Here is a 20,941-nt window from a genome sequence, read left to right on the forward strand (position 1 = left end):
TTTATATATTTATTATATATAAAATATTTATATATGTTTATATATTTTAAAGGAATAGCAAGGTTTGCAGTTTCATGTGTAATCTTTTTTTTATCATTATACTGTGTATGTTATGGAAATACTTGTTTTAGTCCATAAATTAAAAATAATTTTTAAAAGCAAAAAAAAAATCTGTAATTCAGGCTTTCATTCTGATTAGTCTTTCTTAAACTGCCTTCTTCCCATTTATTTAAATAAATTAGCTGTTGCCCTACATCTGAAGAATTAGGAAATAGCATAAATTTAGGCACTGTAATCTTTTCTTTCAGCTATTTAGTGTCTAGCAGTACATACAAAGAAAGCCATGCTCTTCAGAGAAAAAATGTGAGCTCAGGCCAAAGTGTCTCAACTACTGTTAGTGACATCTCAGAAACTCAGGAATTCTCTATGCCTGTGTCCTATCTTCCTGTGTTTACCTGTCAAACACAGGGAAATTGAGTTGTGGTGATTTCCCTCCCACAGACAGGAAGCAGCAGGATTGTCCCCAAAAGCTAGATCAAAGCATAGAAAAAGGAAATCTAAGTTTATATGTCAGTTTTCTTTAAAAAAAAAAAAAAAAGCAAAAATCTGGACAAGTTAGAGCGATAAAAGATCTGCTCTGTCACGTTCCTTTGGAATACCACATGATTGCTGAAGAACATGATTTATCTTTCTATAATCTGCACAACTATTTGATAATTATGATTGTTATTAAAGAGAAATACATAACTACCTTAAGACTTTTTAGAAGAAAGCCAAAGTATATTTTAATCTAATGACATTGAAAACAACTTTTTACAACAAATGGTAATAGAAGGATCGTTTTGGCTGTGCCTCTAACCTTGCCTGACCTTGAGAAATGGGCTTCGGTTCCTTTCTCTGAAGAAAAAAAACAAAAAGAAAGTAGAAGGGTCTGGAATCTCGGATTCTGTAAATTAATTGTCCTAGCCCTTCCTGCTCAAATTCCACGGAGAAGTTTGCATTAAGCACAATAAATTTAAGTTTGGCTGTGTTTCTTACAGAAGGGCGGGTGGGTGATGGAAACCTTAGGGGCACAGACATCCCTAGAGGGTGGTCGGGGTTTGACGTTGAGGTGTCGGGGTGGGGAAGCCCAGAATCCACAAGGTCTCAGGGAGGGAGCCCAGGCAGGTCCCGGGGGAGCCGCTCCAAGGAGCCCACGCCTGGGCGGGCGCCGGACTCTGTCCCCGGCCGCACCCCCTCCAGGGCGGGGCATGAGCCCAGCAGGCACCAGACGGGATGCCCCTCCCCTGGGCAGCTGAGACTGCCGAGCTCCCGGGAAGGCTAGGAGCCGGAGAAGGACCCGGACAGTACAAGCTCGGAGCCCCCAGACCGGGACATTCCCAGCCGCCAGCCACCAGCAGCCAGAGGTAGCTTCGGCCAGGAGGGAGGGTGGGGCTGCACCTTTCCTGGTTCCGCCAGGTGCCTAGGGGCGGGGATTGCCCCGCGCAGCTGCCCCTGGCTTCCCGCCGGCCTTGGCCGAGCCTCTTCCCTAGATTAGGTCCGGGCTGTGGTCAGTTTCCCCCCTTTCCTTACCCTCGTGCTGTGCTAGGGCTCTGAGGGCAAGCAGGCGCACAGTATGCCCAAAGGGGCGTGCGAACCCCGCCCCTGCCACTGCCCACCGCGCACGAGATGCTTTACAACCCTGGGGCGGTGGCGATGCACCTCTGAGGCCCCTTCACCTCCAGATCGGGGATCTTGTGAACTTCCCTGCCCTTGGTTGGGAGAGGTTGAGTTTTCCCAACGTGTTGCTTGATTGTGGTTGGTTGTGTGGCTTGGTCTCACGGATGTTTCATTTTCTTTGTGATTTATTGATGACTTATATAGCTCCAAGCCTTACTCAGAGTATGCTCATGTATGCTCAGCATTAGTTCCTCTAAATTAGAACTTTCTACATACCCATAGTAGAAACATAGAATTTGATATATGGGAGAGCATTTAATCTAAGTAGAAATTTTCTCTGCAGAATTCCGGACAAAACTTCTCCTTCAGAATTTCAGCTGGAGGGGAATTCACCATCTTTTACAGTTCAGTCCACTGTGGGGAAACTCTGATTGTTAATAAGCCTTTTCTTAACCCAGAGCCTAAATTTATCTCTCTGCAACGTCTATGCATTGTGACTGCAGAGGGGGAGAAAAGCCCCTCTGTCATCTTCCCGCTATTCACCACGTCTTACTTGTGATGGGATTAGGGTGCCGGTTGGGCATTTGGGGGCTCTGAGTGTTTTTAGGAAGAAAAATGAATGCCGTTCTGTGTTATTGACTCCCCAGCCTTCACAGACAGGTAAAAGAAGCAAAAGGGCCATTTGTTTGTCATTTAATGCGTGCCTTTTCTGCTCCAGTAGAAGTATCATAAGGTGATTTGCAGAGGGATCACTTTTCCTGGAAGGAGCTGAAGGGTCACAACAGGTCAGTGGAGAGTGCTTTAGGTATAACAGTGAAATTAATTTTGTTTCTTCTCTCCCCTTTGGAGGCAAAAATCAGTAGACAAGAAGGCACAAGCCAGCATGAACTTCAACATAAGGGAGCTGTAGGGATTAAAAAAAAAAAATTAAGTCAGTGTAAGAAAAATGCTTCTTGCTTGCTTTGAAGTCCTTTCAATTCCTTATTTAAATCTAAGCTACATGAAGAGGGACAAAATAGAAAAGGAAATCATTCTTCATTGGCTGTAGGAGGGAAGGGGACCAGAGTGATCTCTCTTGTTTTGCTTCTGTCCAATGCTATTAAAAATTCACCTTTGTGTAAGTCACAGTTTCCAGAAATTTGAGCTCTTCTGGTGTCTCAGGTGCTGTGGCTTTGGCAGACACAGTCGGTGATGCTGTCACACTCTTTGGCTGCTTTTTTTTTTTTTCTCTACAGGATTTGAGAGCAAATTTTACTTTCATGGCTATTGAAGAAAATCCACTACCCTTAGGAATAAACAGAAATAGGAAGTACCCTGATTTCCCTCCTGCAAAGGGACTGTTACCAAGGAAAGAAGTAAAACATTACATTAATATTGTTCTCATTCTTGGCTGGGGGGAGAGGGGAGTAAACTTTTAACTTTTAAGATTTAAGTATCACTTTTAACATTTAAGTATCAATAGCTCCCCTGAACAAAATGTAAAGATACTCTTTTTAAAATGCAGAGCCTGCTTAGGTTTTATATATGATTATGAATCATAGTCACAGAATATTAGATTTGAAATAGATCTTAAAGATTTCTAAGGCCCAAACCAAAACTACTACAGGGTGGACCCTGAAGTTCATTGAAGTTAAGTGACTTGCCTATTTACTTGACAACCACTGACTGGCCTTAAAATGGACTCAGTACTATCTTCTTAGGATCCTGGAATGCTAGGAATGAAATCCAGGGGTTCTTAACCCTTTTTATGCGTCACAGGTTGCCTTGGCCAGTGTGGTGAAGCCTATTGATCCCTTCTCAGAACAATGTTTTTAAATGCATAAAATAAAATTCATAAAATTACAAATGAAACTAATTATATGGAAATAAAGGTGAATTTTTTTCTCTCATTCAAGTCTATGAACCCCCTGAAATCAATCTGGGAACCTTAGCTTTAGAACTCTTAATTGAATCCCACCCCCTTCATTTTTCACATGAGGGAATTGAGGCTCTGAGAGGTATAAGTTGCTCAATAAATTAAGAGCTAAGTTACCCAACTAATCAGATGGCTTATGATATGCTTAGCAGTGGGCTGAGGTTTTAAAATATTTAGCTAAGGTAGCCACTTATCCTGTTTTATTTTTAATGCTATTTTTCACTGAAACATCATTAGTTTGCATAAGTCAATTCTTTCTATAAAGCCATAATAGAAACATAGAATTTCACATATGGAAGAAAGTTTAATCTAAGCAGGAATCTTCCCTGCAGAATTCTTGACACCCAGTTTCTGCTTGAGAATTTCCACTGAAGGGGAATTCACCCTGTGGGGTAACTTTGATTGTTAGTAAGCCTTTTCTTACCCAGAGCCTAAATCAGTCTCTCTGCAAAGTCTACCCATTGTTCCCACTTCTGCCCTGTGGGATCTGAAAAGAACAAATATAATCCTTCTTCTGTATGACTGAGGTGGTTTCTGGGAGGGCTTTGTTTGAGAAGGAGATACTCCAGGGGTTGACTGATTACGTGAGAGGGGTGTGCCCTGGAGTATGTAGGGTATTGGTGACAGTGGTATTCTGAAAGTTGAGAATGAAAGAGGAAGAGCTTGTACTCAGATGTGTACCACCAGGGCCAGTCACATTCTTTGGGTATAGACTTATTTGTTGACAAATTCCAAAATTTTCCCATTGGCAAAGGAAAGTTTGTTCTTTTTGTCTCAGTTTTGCTTAGCATCTTAAAATGCTACTATGGATGCCTTCAAAAGCACTTCTCAGGAAGGAAGGAGAAAGTTGTAGATTTCATCATATATACTTGGTAAGTGGGGTATTGCAAAAACTTGTATAGATGCTATAACTTGAATATCAGAATATTTCAATTTTTACCACATTACAAATTAGATTATAAGCTACAGAAAGGAAAGGATAGTATTTTAGTCATTTTTATTTCCCCCATCAGCCAGGCATAACAATGCTAGCTAGCATTTATATAGTACTTTCTGGTTTGCAAAGAAATTTTATATAGCTTAAATAATTTAATATATCATATACCTTCACTTTATACATTCTATCATATATACTTAGGGAAATGTTGTTTATTTACTTCAGTTTATCCAACTCTTCGTGACCTCATTTTGAATTTTCCTGGCAGAGATATTGGAGTGGTTTACCCTCCCCAGCTCATTTTACATATGAGGAAACTGAGGCAAACAGGATTAAGTGACTCACTCAGGGTCACCCAGCTAGTAAGTGTCAGAGGCCAGATTTGAACTCAGGAAGGTGAGTCTTCTTGATTCCAGACCCAGCGCTCTATCTGCTGTAGGACATAACTGCCCTGGGTTAATACTCTCATGTATAATACACACATATATATATATATATATATACATACATATAAACATATATACACATGGACGTCTATTATATATATCTCTGTGTGTATATATACATCTATACATATGTATATATATATATACATACACACATATTTGTCTACAACATAGTGGATATCCAGACCAAGTGGACAGGGAGGAAAATCTGGGCAGCTAGGTGGTACAGTGGACATAGTGCTGGGACTCAGGAAGACCTGAGTTCAAATTTGGCTTCAAGATACTTAGTAGCTGTGTGACCTTGGGAAAGTCACTTAACCTCTGTTTGCCCCAGTTTTTTCAGCTATAAAATGAGGGATAATAACACCTCTCTTCCAAGATTGTTGTGAGGATTGTTAAGGAAGGTTGATCCCTGAGCCTGGATCAAATGAGATAAATGTAAAGCATGTAATAGTGCTTGCTGGATAGTGTGTGCTATATAAATACTAGCTGATATTATTAGTGCTGCCTCTGACATATACTGGCTTTGTGACTATTGCAAGTCACAACCTCTCAGGTCCGGGGTCAGCAAACTATGGCTGTAGGGCCAAATTCTACCCTTGGAAAGGTAAGAACTTTTTTTTTTAATTTTCAAATGCAAGAAAACTTTTTTTTAAATTAAAAAAAAACTTTGTTAGCTTACCACTGACCCCTATTCTAGGCACCCCTCTATAACTGTAAGTTGCACAGAAGGTGCTGACCTGCATTGGTGGAGAGAATTTCCTCTTTAGGGACTTCCCTGGATCAATGAAATCACATGTCAAGGCCCTGTCCCTCTGTCTCCCACTGCCTAGCACAGATCTTTGCACAGAGCTGGTGTTTTAACAAATGAATGGGTAAGTGGATGAAATGATGATACCGAATGATATAACAGAGACCTTATTGGCCTATGGGTTCATCTTTTGTATGGTTAGCAGGATCATTTTTCTGTAATGCTACCCCCAAGCTGACTTTCTAATTACCCTGTTTGCCTCACCAGCAAATCATGTTTTTTAATGGCCATTAACCCTTTTATGCTGGAGGAATTGGTTTATCGTACAGGATATGCCCATGAGGTGCTGGGTAATCCCTCCTTGGGTCTCAGTAACCAGCTGGGAGATTTCCTTGGCAAGGTTAACCCCTGTTAACAATAACAGGATGAGGCCTTGTTCTGGCCTTACTGTCTGCTTGATAAAGCATAAACTTGCCTTGTACCTTGTCTGCACTGGCCCACTGACAACATCTTAAGGATGTTCAGCCATTTGGGGGCTCTACACTTCAGTTAGGCCATTAAAGGAAGGAGCTAGACAGAATGAAAGAGGTGATAGAGAAAAGCGGGTTGGATACATGCTGACACACTGAGTCTAGTTTCCTGGAGGGAAGCCAGTGTGGCCATGTAGTCCCACTGGGGGCAGGCCTAGTGCCAGCTCCCTGTTAATTGTGATTCAGGCCAAAATGAGAAACTTGAAATCATTGAAGAGTTAACAAATGGGGGTTTACTTTGCCCTAACACAGCAAGGATATGCAAAAAGTATACAATGGCACTTAGATTCTATAAATCCCCCCCCCCCACATCTAGTCATCAAGGCAAGCTAGGTATGGTGACTTGTAAAGTCTTCAGACATTCACTGAGTTAGAGGGGCCTTGATTCCATATTGATGGGACTTTTATACCCTTAGGAAAACAGTAAACAGAGTCAAGGGAGGCAGGGCAGGGGACAGATTTGTTTACTTGTAGGAAAAAACTAATCGTTGTTACTGGAAAACATGGAAACACATGACTTCCCTGGGAAATCAGGTACACGAAGGAGCTACAAGCCCTAGGACAGGAGGGAAATGCCTAGCCTCAGAGCTGATAGCAGGAAGAGTTCCTAGGCCAATTGTGGATCTCTCGGAACATGAGTTGGTAGTGGTGACAAGGTGTAGCAGCAAGCACCCCAAGCGCGTCCTCAGGGTTTGCAGCTACCACAGGTTCTTGGATCTGCTTTGTTAAAGGAAAGCAACTCAAAATGGGTTAACAAACTTACTTTAATCAGTCAGACATATATCGTTTACCTTGTTCAGGAGAAAAGGTCAGCACCCTGAACCTCAAAGTATACAGGCATAATTATCAAGACAGAAACATCAAGTAGACAGATTTCCAAACTGTCCAACCATTACATCCATACCCAGTCAACATCTGGGTTTCCACATTCTGGGTTTTTCAAAGCCGGGGGACTCTCAACAACGGCTTCCCAGAATTCAGATCAAATCACAGAATATTTCTCAAAGTGAGTGCCAAAAACAAAGCTACACATCAGGGCTTATATATCCTTCTCCTGGCTCAGAGAATGTAACAACCTTATTGACTCACTGGCCAATCAAGAAGTATCTACTGAAAAACAAGCCTCCCCCACCCCAGGCTTCAGGTGCACATTAGCCTAGGGGCAGGGAAGATCTTTAAAATTTACATTCTTATTACACAAGGGAGCTGAGGAGCTTCTGGACCACAGTGATTTCCTAGAGCGAGCAGGACCTAGCATCTCAAAGCAATAAAGGGTAGCACCATGCTATCGGGAAACAAAGCTGGACCTTGCTCTTTGCCAGTGCTGTTGGGAACTGTGTGAGGTGGGGGACTTGATCGACTACCTAGCCTGATTTCCATCTGTGTATCTATGTGTCTGTAGAGGTCAATCCTATAGTTATATTACTTTAGAAAAATAAGGTAAACTGAGTGACAGTGGTCTGAGCACCATCAATTTATCAGTTAGGGCAGTAGTAACCAATTGGATCAGTAAACTCTCTCAATGATCAAAGACCCTGATGTAGGGTTTACTAGCCTTAATATAGTTTTGGGGAGTGCAGAGTTAGGTAGGTGAGGAAGACAATTCATTTGGTGACAGAGGAGACAGAATTGTGGGGGAGGGGACAGTATGACTGGTTATTTTTTTTTTTAAGTGGACAGGCACACCCAGGTGAGGCTACTGACCACCCTACTCTGACAATTAAGGAACCTTCATTGTTTTATAGGACCCATCAGCATCTTGCAGACCTTGTTAGTGGAGCTGAGTTAGTCTCCCTGGCACCTGGAAGGGTTTGTTAGGGAGATAGGACCCTCCTTAAGTGAACGAGGACAGGCAAGGATGGACAGTATATCTTGTGGAAATGTACCAGGTCAGCACGTAAGCCACCAAAGATAGCAAACATATGTTATGGAATGTTCCAGGAGCTGGAAGTGTAAGGGATAACAAGTTTTCTTTTAAGTAACTCAGAGGGGGAACTGAACTCCTGTGACTAAGAAATGTGAACTGTTGGAGTCCACCTGCAAGGTTAGAGGTAGTGGACCAGACTCCCTGGTCCTGCATCCAGGGAGTGCACCCAGATCTGCATCCCTCAAGTGTAACAGATTTCTATGAGGTAAGAATAGAACAGTGATTAGTAGGAGAACTGGATTTCTGAACTTAACTCACTACAGGCCGGCTGAATTCAGAGACAAAGAATCATGACTTCTTAAGCAGTTACAGGATAAAAATCAATTAACTGTAAAAGGATCAGTTATAAAATGCTACAGATCAATATAATTCCTTCAGTAGTACTGTATGTCTAAAGCAGAGGTGTCAAATATGAATGCTCTGGGGGAACCAGATTAAAATGTAATTAGAAAATATTTTACAAAAATAAATAAAAATACAGTAGAACATAAATAGCATAAATATATAGTTTTCACTGTAAGTGGTATCCAACTCAAAGAGAAATGGGGGCCACTAAACCATAAATATGGATGCTGGCAGCATATTGACTTTAAAGTGTAATATATTTTATTCAACTTTTAATTTATTTTGTCTAATATTTCCCAATTATATTTTAATCTTGTTTCCACACACCTGGTACTGTTGGTCGTCTTATGTGGCTTTGTGTTTGACACCTGGGGCCTAAAAGACCATGCATGACTTTGGGAGAGATGAAGGCCCACTTAAGTAAAGAAAGTAGCTTGTCTTCACATGTTATGAACCTGGGTACAAGTTCTCTATATTTCCTATCATTTCCCTTCTTTGTGGAAGTCTAGACATAAGCTGGGCAGCTAACTAGTGCAGTGGATAGAGTCTAGGCCTGGAGTCAGGAAGACCAGAGTTCACATGTGGCCTCATACACTTACTAGCTGTGTGATCCTGGTCAAGTCACTTAACCTCTGCCTCAGTTTCTGCAGCTGTAAAATGGGGAGAATGATAGTACCTGCCTCTCAAGATTGGTGGATCAAATAAGATAATAACTATAAAACACTTAGCTCAGTGCCTAGTACATAGCAAGCCCTTTGTATATATTACCTATTATAACTAGAAGAGACCTTCAGTGATCATGTTAACCCAACTCCCTCATTTTACAGATGAGAAACTGAATCTCAGAGAGATTTTAATTACTTGCACAGTTGGGATTAGAACCTAGGTCCTCTAGCTTGAGTGTGATGCATTTTCTACTTTGCATTTTACATCTCTCTTGGGCTGATTTTGAGGCATTTTGCCATGCTTTTGATTTGGTTCCCCTTCCTGTTTCAGGCACTATGGCATTAAACATTTCCTACTCAAAAAACCAAAATAGGGGCATCTAGGTGGTGCAGTGAATAGAACACCAGCCCTGGAATCAGGAGGACCTGAGTTCAAATTCGGCCTCTCTCTCTCTCTCACACACACACACACACACACACACACACACACACACACACTATCCTGTGACGTTGGGCAAGTCACTTAACCCCAATTGCCTACCTTTCCTCCTCCAAAAAAAAAGCAAAAAAAAAAAACAACCGAAAATAAAAACTGACCACGAAAAGTAATCATTATAAATGGTAAACAGAATGCTCATCTGACCTCTGGTACAGTTACTGATGTTCAGTTTCTTTATAATTATAAAATGCCCGAACGATTGAATGGCCTATGCACAGGACACCGCCTCCTTCTCGGCTTTGAGACGGCTGGACTGAGGTTAGCTAACTTCGCTCCTCCATGCCAGCAAGACTCTGGGTGTTTTACAGACTCAGCTTATTTTAAATGGAGTTTAGCAGCTGTTTTTCATCTTATCACTGGCATCCCTCAACACTTCCCCAGGCTACTCCTTTTTTTTTCTTAGACTCAACATTTTTTTCCTTTACTTATGTGTTTAAAAAAAATCTTTCAAATATCCCCTGAATTATTTATCATTTATCAACGTGTTGATGCTCTGTGGAGAGCCTTGTATTAGGGAAGCTAAAATAATAACAGTTAGCTTGTATATAAGGGGTAGGGTTTTTTTTGTTTGTTTTGTTTTAGGCCCAGTGCTGTGATTTCACTACAGTAGGGAAACTCCCTCAACCAACCAAGGTTAATTAGGACAACCCATTACAGCAGTTCCAATGAGGGCTATTTGTGTGAGTTCTAGGAATTTAAAATTGAGGCCTGACCAGTTTTTCAAACTCGTTATAACTCTTACTTTGTTGACAAAAGCTAAACTGACAGCCACACTCTGGAGGGGGAAGGAGAAAATGGCTACCAGACAAAAGGCCAAATGAGGCTAATTGGAGGATTGTCTTTACTGGGCTGGAGGTGGAGAGGATGCTACAGGTTCCAGGTTTGAGTCCAGATTGGGGGAAAGGGCATGGCAGCTCTACACCTGGCATCCTAGCTGGCCCTTTTTGTACAGGAAAAGTCTGATTTCTGAGGCATGTTGGGACAGTAACCCTAGGTTTTTCAGGGGCTCCAGGATGGTGATTTGGCTAAACAAGATGTTATCTAGTATTAAAATTTTTTTTTTCAGCATGGTAATTGATGGTAGGGGAAATAGAAGGAGAAAGAAAGTAGGGAGAAAATCTGACATCCCCATGGCTGAATTTAGACTCCTCTCCTCCCCTCCCCTCCCCTCCCCTCCCCCTTCACCCTCCTCCTCCCCCTCCACCCCCAGCAAAATAGGGGCTTGTTCTTTATGTCTTTGGTTGGGTTTCTGAGAAACTTGTCTCAACACTGACGGTCATGAGCTCATACAAAGAACAAAGGTGTCAACATTTGTTCAGGGCTTGAATTTTTTATATCTTAATTCTTATTCAGTTTACCGTCTGAAAAGGTTAACATTCTCTAGGAATTTTGGCTGATAGGGGTTATGGTGGAGAGAGTGCTATACTTGGAGTTAGGAAGTCCTGAGTTCAAATTCTGCTCAGACAGGATGTAGATATATGACTCTTGGCAGTTCACTTAACTTGTTTCAGCTTCAGAGATATGAAGATCAAATGAGTTATTCATAAAGTCCTTTGCAAACATTAAAGAGATACAGAAATATTTGTTATCATTATTTAATATTTTGGGATTTCTTGCATCTAAGAGGCAGGTCAGAAGGCAAAATAGGCCCCAAATAATGCAGGTTTTCTCTAACTGTTAGCCTTACAGAGTTCCCCAGTCTACAAAAGGTTAAGTGAATTACCCCGGTTCACAGTACATTCATGGTAGAGCCAGGACTTGAACCCAGGCAGGTGTTATGTTATTGGGATTAAAGATCTTCCCCACCCATTAACAGGTCTCAGGTAGAGCCCATTAAGGGAAGCTTGCTTAAGGGAAGCTTGCTAGTAGGAAGTCTTTCACACCTTTTGCTAATTTCTAATTAGGCAATGAGTCATTATATATATATATTCTGAGTTGGTATTTTGCTTTGGGGACTTGCTTATGAGAAGGATCTTGTGATTCCCTGGTCAAAATTCTGAGTGGCCATATGTTCAGAACTCCCTGACTGCTCAGATATGAAGGCTCTCTCGATCCAGGGATGTATGTAAAGTGTATAGCAATATTGCTTTGATTCAGGCATTCAGAGCCCTGTCTGTTGGTCTTTATTTCTCTGCTTGTATTTTCTCTGAAGTTCAGGGTACTGACCTTTCCCCTGAACTAGTGAATGTAATTAAAAAAGATTATTGACCCCTTAAATAGCTATCTTTCCTAGTAAAGCAGATCCAAGAACTTGTGCTAGCAGATCTTCTGGATTCCTCATAGGATCCTCTGTCCTTTACATCTTGCTGCTTCTTGTGTAACATATTGTATTATATAAATGATTTCCTCAACATAAGTCTAGGAGAAAGTAAAATATCTTAGGTAATGGAATACTCACAGAATGAGGAAGTTAGTTTTTCTAGCTAAAAAATCAGGGTTCATGTGAAAATCCTTCTAATAGGTCTGATTGCTTTCTTGCCTTAATTCGTTTTTAGTTGTCATTCAGGTGTTTTTTAGTAGTGTCTGACTTTTTGTGACCTTGTTTGGGTTTCCTTGGCAGAGATACTAGAGTGGTTTGCCATTTTATTCCCCAACTAATTTTACAGATTAGGAAACTAAGGCAAATGGTATTGAGTAACTTACCCAGGGTCACACAGTAAGTGTCTAAAGCCAGATTTGACCCAGGTCTTCCTGACTCCAGTGACTTGCTGGCAAGTGTATGAGGCCATATTTGAACCCAGGGTTTCTCTTGACTGGAAACTTAGTGATCTATCCACTTGACTGGATCCACTTGACAGATCTCTTGACTGGAAACAGTGATCTATCCACTGCAGCACCTAGTTTCCCACCCCTGCCAACGGGACTCTAAATAAAGTAGATCTGTATCTAGAAGGGCCAACACTTTCATTTTACAGAGGAGGAATTGAGAGCCAGAGAGCTCAAGAGACTTGCCCAAGGTCACACAGTCAAGTCAACCAGCTTATGAAAGCATTTTCTATATGCCCACTACTCTATTTAGTGCTGGGGTTACAAAGAAAGGTAAGACAACTAGTCCCTAGCTCTCCCATTCACAACTTGTAAACAGCTAGAGAGATACATGCTGCATAAAGGGTTAGATGAAAGGCTTTCTGAGAGGGGAATGAATTGGAAAAGCTGGGGGTCCAGCAGTAGCTTTCTGGAGTGGATGGGAGTTGAGCTGAGTCATGTAGGAAGAGGCAGGTGGAGCATTCTATGCCAAGAGCAAAGACATGGAGTCATGTGTTTGGGAAACTGCACATAAGCCAGCATTGCTGAACGTACAGTACATGGAAAAAATTAAGGCTGGAAACATATAGAGGAGGCAGGTTTAAAATGTTTTAAATGCCAGAGGACTTTAGATTTGGTCCTAGAGGTAAGGAGCTGCAGGAGCTCAGTGAGAGGGGTGTATGTGGGTGTATGTGTGTGTGAGACATAGTTAATGCTTAAATATTAGAAAATAATCTTTGCAACTGAGTGGAGGATGAATTGTAGAAGGGAGAGGCTTGAGGCAGTATTCAGTAGTCTAAATGACAGTGGGTGGAGGCTTGAACTCCAATGGCAGTTGTGTGATATGAGAAAAGGGGACGTATAATAGGAGATGTCATGAGGCTGGTTGGCCACATAGAAGAGAAGTTCAAAAAGTATTTGTTGATGTGGGATTGTAGCCTTAATCTCTTTCTTTAGCTATAGTCTTTCCTGGATACGTGTGTGTGTGTGTGTGGCCTCTAACCCCAAATCCAACACACTTCCCACTGATCCCATTCCTACTATTTTGTGATTTGTGATTTGTGAACTAACACAGTGATTTACCTTGATGGGGCAGAATACTGGGTCAGGTGCTCCAGAGGTGACATTTGGGAACTCAGCTTCTAGGTTCCCTGGCATGGATAGCCTTGAACACTGAGCTGTTTGGGGCTCAATATTTGTCAAAGTATTTATACGTGGCCAGAAGCAATGAAAGCCAATGGGAGTCTAGCCGTGCTGTTTGCACCCATTCCTAAGCCCACCTTTACCCATTCTGCCCTTGTGTATTTTCAGTTGCAGCCTCTTGTGGTTTTCAAAGATTCAGCAATATATTTTAGGTCACAATGAACCATAATACTTCACAACAGAATAAACTTAAGTTTGTTAAACTTTCATTTGTGTAAAATCTTTACACAGCCCTTCAGCCTATTAGAATAATTTCCAGGTAATGCTGAAAGTGCAAATTATTCAGAAATAATTTGTTGTACTGCACTTCAACCAATGATGGAAACAACAGAAGCAAACAAAACAAATCAGTAATGTGGCAGTAGGCATTGTGGCCCCTGAGTTAGGGAGACTTGTGTCCAAGCTCTGCCTCTGACTCATACAGGCTGCCTTGAACGGGATAGTCACCTAACTTCTCAGTGCCCCAGGAAACGCTAATATCACAAGGTGCAAAGTTCACTCTCTGAATGAATAATGAGGAGTTTTCTCACAGGGAGTTTCCTTAGCCAATGAAATTACAGTTTTGATTAAAAAATAAAAGCATAATTTGTAATTCTTTAAGGAGGGGGGAAAAACCAAGATTAGAAATAGCTCATGCATGTCCTTCAGTTCAATTTCATCATCCCACATGAGATTAATCCACCTTACACTGGATGTCAGACTTGTGACATTCATATATTACTAGGGGAGCAGGTAGGAATTTTATATTTAGCAAAAGATCAACTTTTGTTTTTTTTTTTTCCTGTTTTGGGAGGGCAATTGGGGTTAAATGACTTGCCCAAGATCACACAGCTAGTTTTTGTGTTAAGTGTCTGAGGCCGGATTTGAACTCAGGTCCTCCTGACTCTAGGGCCAGTGCTCTATTCACTGTGCCACCTCGCCACCCCAAAAGATCAACTTTCACAGGAGTTTGAAGAGACTTTATTCAGTTTCTTGTGTTAGTTCCTATGTCGCTACTTTTACTGTATAATTTAATCACATACATTTCCTAATTTTGTCCTCTGGAGCAGTTTCCAAGGTCAGTAACAATTTTAAAAGGGAAGAATTGGGAGGCTGCTAAGTGTTGCAGGAGATAGAGCGCTGAGTCTGTAATCAGGGAGACGTGTGTTCATGTCCTCAGACACTTCCTGGCTTCGTGGTCCTGGGCAAGTCAGTTCCCCTCCCTCAGCTTCTGTTTCCTCATCTGTAAAATGCAGGTGATGATAATGATAGGACCTACTTCCCAGTGTTGTTGTGAAGATCAAATGAGATACTTGTGAAGCTCTTTGCAAACCTTAAAGTGCTATATTAGAGCTGGATCTTACTATCTTTTAAAAATTATTTATTTTTAAAATTGTTATTTTATTTTAAATTATTTATTTATTAATTTATTATAAATTTATATTAATGTAATTCATTATAATAATATAATTATAATATAATAAATTATATATAAATAAATTATAAATTTATTTTAAAATTTAAAATTATTTGTTTCAAAAAAATTTTGTGTTCTGAATTCTATCCCTCCCTTACACTCTTCTCCCACCCATTGAGAAGGCCAGGAATGTTATCTCAGTTATACATGTGAAGTCATGCAAAATATTTCCATATTAGCTGTCTTCCAAAAGAAAACACACACAAACATATTTCCATATTAATCCTAGCTATTATTAATTTTAAGGACTGTTCTCTAACAGTCATATTGCATGGAGGGGCATTCACAGAATCACAGAGGAGGAGGGACCTCAGCAGTCCTGACCAGCCTACACACAAGGAATCCTCCCTATAACATACCCCCAGGTGGTCATCCATTCTCTTCGGGAAGACCTCCACTTAAAGGGAACATACCCCATCTTGAGGCAGCCCATTCCACTTTTGGACAGCCCTAATTTGGGGGCATCTAGGTGGCACAGTGCATAGGAGCACCAGGCCTGACATCAAGAGGACCTGAGTTCATATTTGGAATCAGATATCTACTAGCTGTGTGACCCTGGGCAAGTCACTTCAACTTTTAGCCTCAGTTTCCTCATCTGTAAAATGAGCTGGAGAAGAAAATGGCAAACCTCTCCATTATCTTTGCCAAGAAAACTCCAAATAGGGGACACAAAGAATTGGACACGACTGAAGAGCAATAATAATTTTTAGGATATTTTTTCCTGACATCGTCTTTGTTGGCCTCCTTTGCATCTTCTACTCATAACTTCAAGTTCTGCTTTCTAGGGTCATATAGAACAAATCAAATTCCTCATTTATATGACAGTCTTTCACATTCTTGAAAGCAGCTGTCATGGACTATGTCCTTCCCTCTGCCCCAAATTATCTTCTCCAGGCTAATTATCTCTATTTTCTTCAACCATTTTTCATATGATATGAACTCAAGGCCTTCAGTCAGTAAACATTTATTTAGTACCTACTGTGTGCCAGGCAGTATGGCCAGACTGAGAATACTAAAAGAGGCAAAAGACAGTCCCTGCCCTCAAGGAGCTTGCAGTCCACCATCTGCCCTGTTCTAAACATTTCTCTAGCTTTTCAGTATCTTTTTTGAACCATGGAGCCCAGAACTGAACACCATTTTCAGATGAAATTTGATGAGAGCAGATTCCAGTAAGATTCTCACCCTCTTTATTTCTGGAAGCTCAGCTACTCAGAATGCAGCCCAGTATCAGATTAGCTTTTTTATCTGCCATATCACATTCCTCTCTAATATTGAAATTGAAGGCCACTCAGACCCTCACATATTTTTCAGAACAATTTCACTATGACCATGTCCCACCTGTCTTTACTTGTGAAATAGATTTTTTTTTTAATATGCAAGTGTAAGACTTTTATCTTTTATCCTTATCACACAGTTAGATTCAGCCCAGGACTCTAGCTTTTAAAGATCCTTTTTTTTTTTTTAAAAAAAAAAAGCAATCAGGGTTAAGTAACTTGCTCAAGGTTATACGGCCAGGTGTTTCTGGGTGGGTGCTAAGTGTCTGAGCCCGAGATTAGATCTCCAGGTCATCCCGACACTGGAGCCGATGCTCTTACTCGCTGTGCTACCTGGCTGCCCCTTCAAGATCCTTTTTTATTCTTCCTCTGTCATCTGTTATGTTTTCTGTTACTTATAGTTTTGTGCCATATGCAAATTTAATGAGAATGCCTCCTATACCCTTATCTAAGTCAGTTCCAGATAGCAGGATTTTATTGTCTACAGTGATGCAGAGCCTACATTCAATTAAGTGTATGTATGCCTTGTGGCACCTGATACCCTCACATACTTTGCTGTGCCCTGCCCTCCTTTGTACCCTGGAGAACCTACATTTCCGCTGAAACCTGTTTGGTGGATATCAAGCTCTCTGTTTTCAGATAAAAAATATCATCTAATCAAATGCCACAAATTTAGCACAACAGAAATGTATACAAAATAATCCTAAATATATAATATATACACAATATAATTTATTAAATAATGCTAAACTATAACAGCTATAGCATGTTCATAATAAATTAGTTAGGATTTTTAATCCTTTTCAAATGATATTTGCATTACAGGAGTATGTTAGAAAAGTTGAAGGGCTAATTTAAATTTAACTAGACTGCTTTAGGTAATGAGAAATCACATGTAGGATTCAGATCAGAGGGGACAGTGGTCACAGGTTATCTGTTTAGTCAGTTGAGAGGAATCCAACCCTGACTCAGAAATCCCCAGCTTCACTCCTAGATTAGTCATGTGTGTGTGTGTGTGTTCATAGGGGAGGGAGAGGACAGTGGATTGAGGACCTAAATACAAGGTAGACATTCCTTGGCCCTGCCTGTAATGTTGCTTTGGAGAAATGGGAATGTAGTTTTGCATAGGTAGAGTAATATTTGGAACATACTGTAGAACCATACCTTTCAGGTTATGTCCTCATTTCATCATGGTACATTTAAGGTTGCATTTCCATTGTTGGGTAAATTGGAAATGACTATTCTTCTAGGTGAAGGGTATCATGGTATAGGGGATATAGAACTTCAGAGTCAGGAAGTCCTAACTTCTTGACTCTAACAGGTACTGACTGGGTAACCCTGGGCAAGTTACTTGACTTATGATTGCCTAAGTTTTCTCAACTTTAAATTTTTGAGCAGGTGCTAATCTGCATTGGTAGTGGGAATTTCTACACTGGAAGTTCCCTGTAACAATGAAATCACTGGTCTCATCATAACTAAAACCAAACAAAAATTGTCATAGATGAAAGTAGTTTAGACTCTTTGTTTCTGTAACAAAATATGAGAATGAAATATGCATCCCAATTAAATAATTTGCCTGAATATTTATTTATTTATTTTTATTTTGTTGTTCTTCAAAACTCTTTACAAATGCTTTATTAACTTCTGATTTACATCATTCATTTCTGACAGATTTTAAGTTACAAATTTTCTCCCCATTTTTCCCCTACCCACCGCCCCAAAATAGCAGTCCCACAGAATATCCCCTCCTCCAATCTGCTCTCTCCCATATTTTCTCCCATATCCCTTTCGACTTTTCCAGTGGGTCTCTATGCCCCAGTGCCTGTATATCTTATTTCCCAATTACATGTAAAAAAATAATAGTAAATATATATATATGTATATTTGAGTATTTGATTTTAAAATTTGAATTCCAGATTCATTCCCTTCCTTCCTTGTCACCCATCCTTACTGGGAAGATAAGAAGTTCAGTATAGGTTGCACATGTGTGGCTAATGCAAAACAATAACATAGTAGATATATTGTAAAAGACTGACTATATTTCCCTCCCTCCTATCCCACCTCCCACTTGTTCTATTCTCTACTTTGATCCCATCCCTTTTCAAAAGTGGGTGCTTCCAACTTCCCCCCCAGTCTGCCCTCCCTTCCATCATCCCCTGTCTCATCCCCTTCCCCCCTACTCTCCTGGAGGGTGAGATACCCTATTTAGTGTGTACTTCATTCCCTCCTCAAGCCAAATTCAATGGGAATAAGGTTGACCCAATCCCTTTTCCCTTCCTATTTTTCCCCTCCATTGTAACCATTTTCCCTTGCCTCTTCTATATGAGATAGTTTACCCCAATCTGTCTTTCTCCTCCTCTCATTATATTCCTCTCTCACCTCTTAATTTCACCTTTTAAGTATCATCCCTTCCTGTTAAATTGGTCCTGTGCCCTCTATCTATGTATACCTGTAAGCATATATACATATATTCACATATGTATTCATATGCCCATATACCCTCATATATATATATATATATTTCTATTCCTTTCAACTACTGAGAAAAGTTTCATAAGTTACAGTTATTGTTTTTCCATGTAGGAATGTCAATAGTTCAACTTTGATAAATTTCTTATGATTTCTTTTCCCTGTTTACCTTCTCATGCGTCTCTTGCTTCTTATATCTGAATGTCAAATTTTCTATTCAGATCTGGTTTTTTCAGCAAGAATGCATGAAAGTACTCTATTCCACTGAATGACCATATTTTCCCCTGAAACAGGCTACTCAGTTTTGCTAGGTAGGTGACTCTTGGTTTTAATCCCAGCTCCTTTGACCTCCAGAATATCATATTCCAAACTCTTCGATCCCTCAGTGTGGAAGTTGCCAGATCCTGGGTTATCCTGATTGTGTTTCCACAATATTCAAATTGTTTCTTCCTGGCTACTTGTAATATTCTCTCCTTAATCTGGAAGTTTCGGAACCTGGCTATAATATTCCTAGGAGTATTCTTTTTGGGATCTTTTTCAGGAGGTGATTGGTGAATTCTTTCAACCTCTGTTTTGCCCTCTGGTTCTGAAACATCAGGGCACTTTTCTTTGAGAACTTCCTGGAGGATGATTTCTAGGTTCTTACTTTGATCATGGCTTTCAGGTAGTCCAATAATTTTTAAATTATCTCTTCTGGATCTATTTTCCAGGTCAGTGGTTTTTCCCATGACATATTTCACATTGCCTTCTATTCTTTCATTTGTTTGGATCTGTTTAACAGCATCTTGATTTCTCATAAAGTCATTAGCTTCCATTTGCTCCAATCTAATTCTGAAGCAATGATTCTTCTCATTGAGCTTTTGAGATTCTTTTTCCATGTGGCAAATTCAGCATTTTAAGGCATTCTTCTCCTCATTGCCTTTTTGAGCCTCTTTTGCCATTTGAGTTAGTCTATTTTTTAGGGTTTGATTTTCCTCAGTCAGGCTGTTGACTCTCATTGTAATATTTTTTGCATCGTTCTCATTCCTCTTCCCAATTTTTCCCCCACTTTTCTTATCTCCTTCTTAAGGTCCTCTATGGCCTGTAACCAGCTCATATTTTCCTTTGAAGCTTTTGGTGCAGGAGTTCTGATTTCACTGTCTTCCTCCTGTTCCATGCTTTGCTCCTTTTTGTCCCCAAAATAGGAGTGTAATGTTGGAATCTTCTGTCTGCTTTGTTTCCTTTGCCTGATCATGTTGCCCCTCAGTCACTTGACCCCTGGGCTTTTTGCCACAGTAGGACTCTGCCACCAGACAGGGGAGCTTTCATCCCAAACGCTGGGGTTTTCTCAGCTGTGGGAGGTATTAGTTGGGTGCCCTCTCTGAGGTCTCCACATGCTCTGGCAATCTGGACACACACCCCAGGACCTCCACCCTAGACTGCACTCCAGATACAAGCAGGTTAAAGCAAGTGCCATTACCCCTCAGACTGGTGCTTTGTCCCCCTACACTCTGTAGGCCATGAGCTGAAGCTGCCACGTGGCACTGGCTGGCTGTGCCAGCACGGGCTTCTCAACCTGGGGGCAAAAGCCTCTCACTCCCACTTACTGGGTCCCAACGTCCAGACTGCACTGACCTCTCACTTTGTCCTTCGCATCTATGTTTTGACAAATCTAGAAAGGGCCACAGCTGCTGCTGATCTGGAGTCCGTCTGGCCTGCTGGTGGTCAGGTCAGTCCTGGGGCTAAAACCTCAGTGTGGGGCTGGGCTCGGCTCCCAGAGCGCTGAGCTGGCCCATTCCTGCCGGCCTGCTGGGCTGTCCTCAGTGGGAAGTTAGCTTCTCTGTGTCATTTTTTGGGTTCTGCAACTCCAAAGTTTGTTTAGAGTCCCATTTTACATGGATTGGGGAAGGTGGAAGCCGGAGCAGTGGGGAAGTCCTGCTTCTACTCTGCCATCTTGACTCCGCCCCCCTGAATATTTTTTAAGGTATATGCAATATGACAAAATGGAGAGTAGATTACTCTATAAATATTGAGGATCACAGATTTAGAGCTAAAAAAGATCTTTAAGTCCATCAAGTCCAACCCCTTCATTTTGTAGTAGGGAAACTGATAGCATATCAGATATCATATATCTGTATATA

At 40.9% G+C, this 20,941-nt stretch overlaps 1 protein-coding gene across 2 annotated transcripts in view; it reads left to right on the forward strand.

Annotated features, from left to right (window-relative positions):
* Positions 1 to 1,267: 1,267 nt before the first annotated feature.
* The window catches only part of LOC138172099 (coiled-coil domain-containing protein 68-like), a 91,764-nt gene continuing 72,090 nt past the window's right edge, over positions 1,268 to 20,941 (forward strand). Inside the window, exons 1-2 of one of the 2 annotated variants that reach the window (XM_069101682.1) lie at positions 1,268 to 1,406; positions 2,378 to 2,444. The gene's annotated coding sequence lies outside the window, so the exon portion shown is untranslated. The remainder of the gene's footprint in view (positions 1,407 to 2,377; positions 2,445 to 20,941) is intronic. The other variant, XM_069101674.1, reaches the window with a different exon arrangement.

This window comes from Petaurus breviceps, unplaced genomic scaffold, assembly GCF_028583685.1.
Source record: "Petaurus breviceps papuanus isolate PSGF00001 unplaced genomic scaffold, PetGlider_PUasm1.0 128, whole genome shotgun sequence".
In the NCBI taxonomy this organism is placed as follows: Eukaryota; Metazoa; Chordata; class Mammalia; order Diprotodontia; family Petauridae; genus Petaurus; species Petaurus breviceps.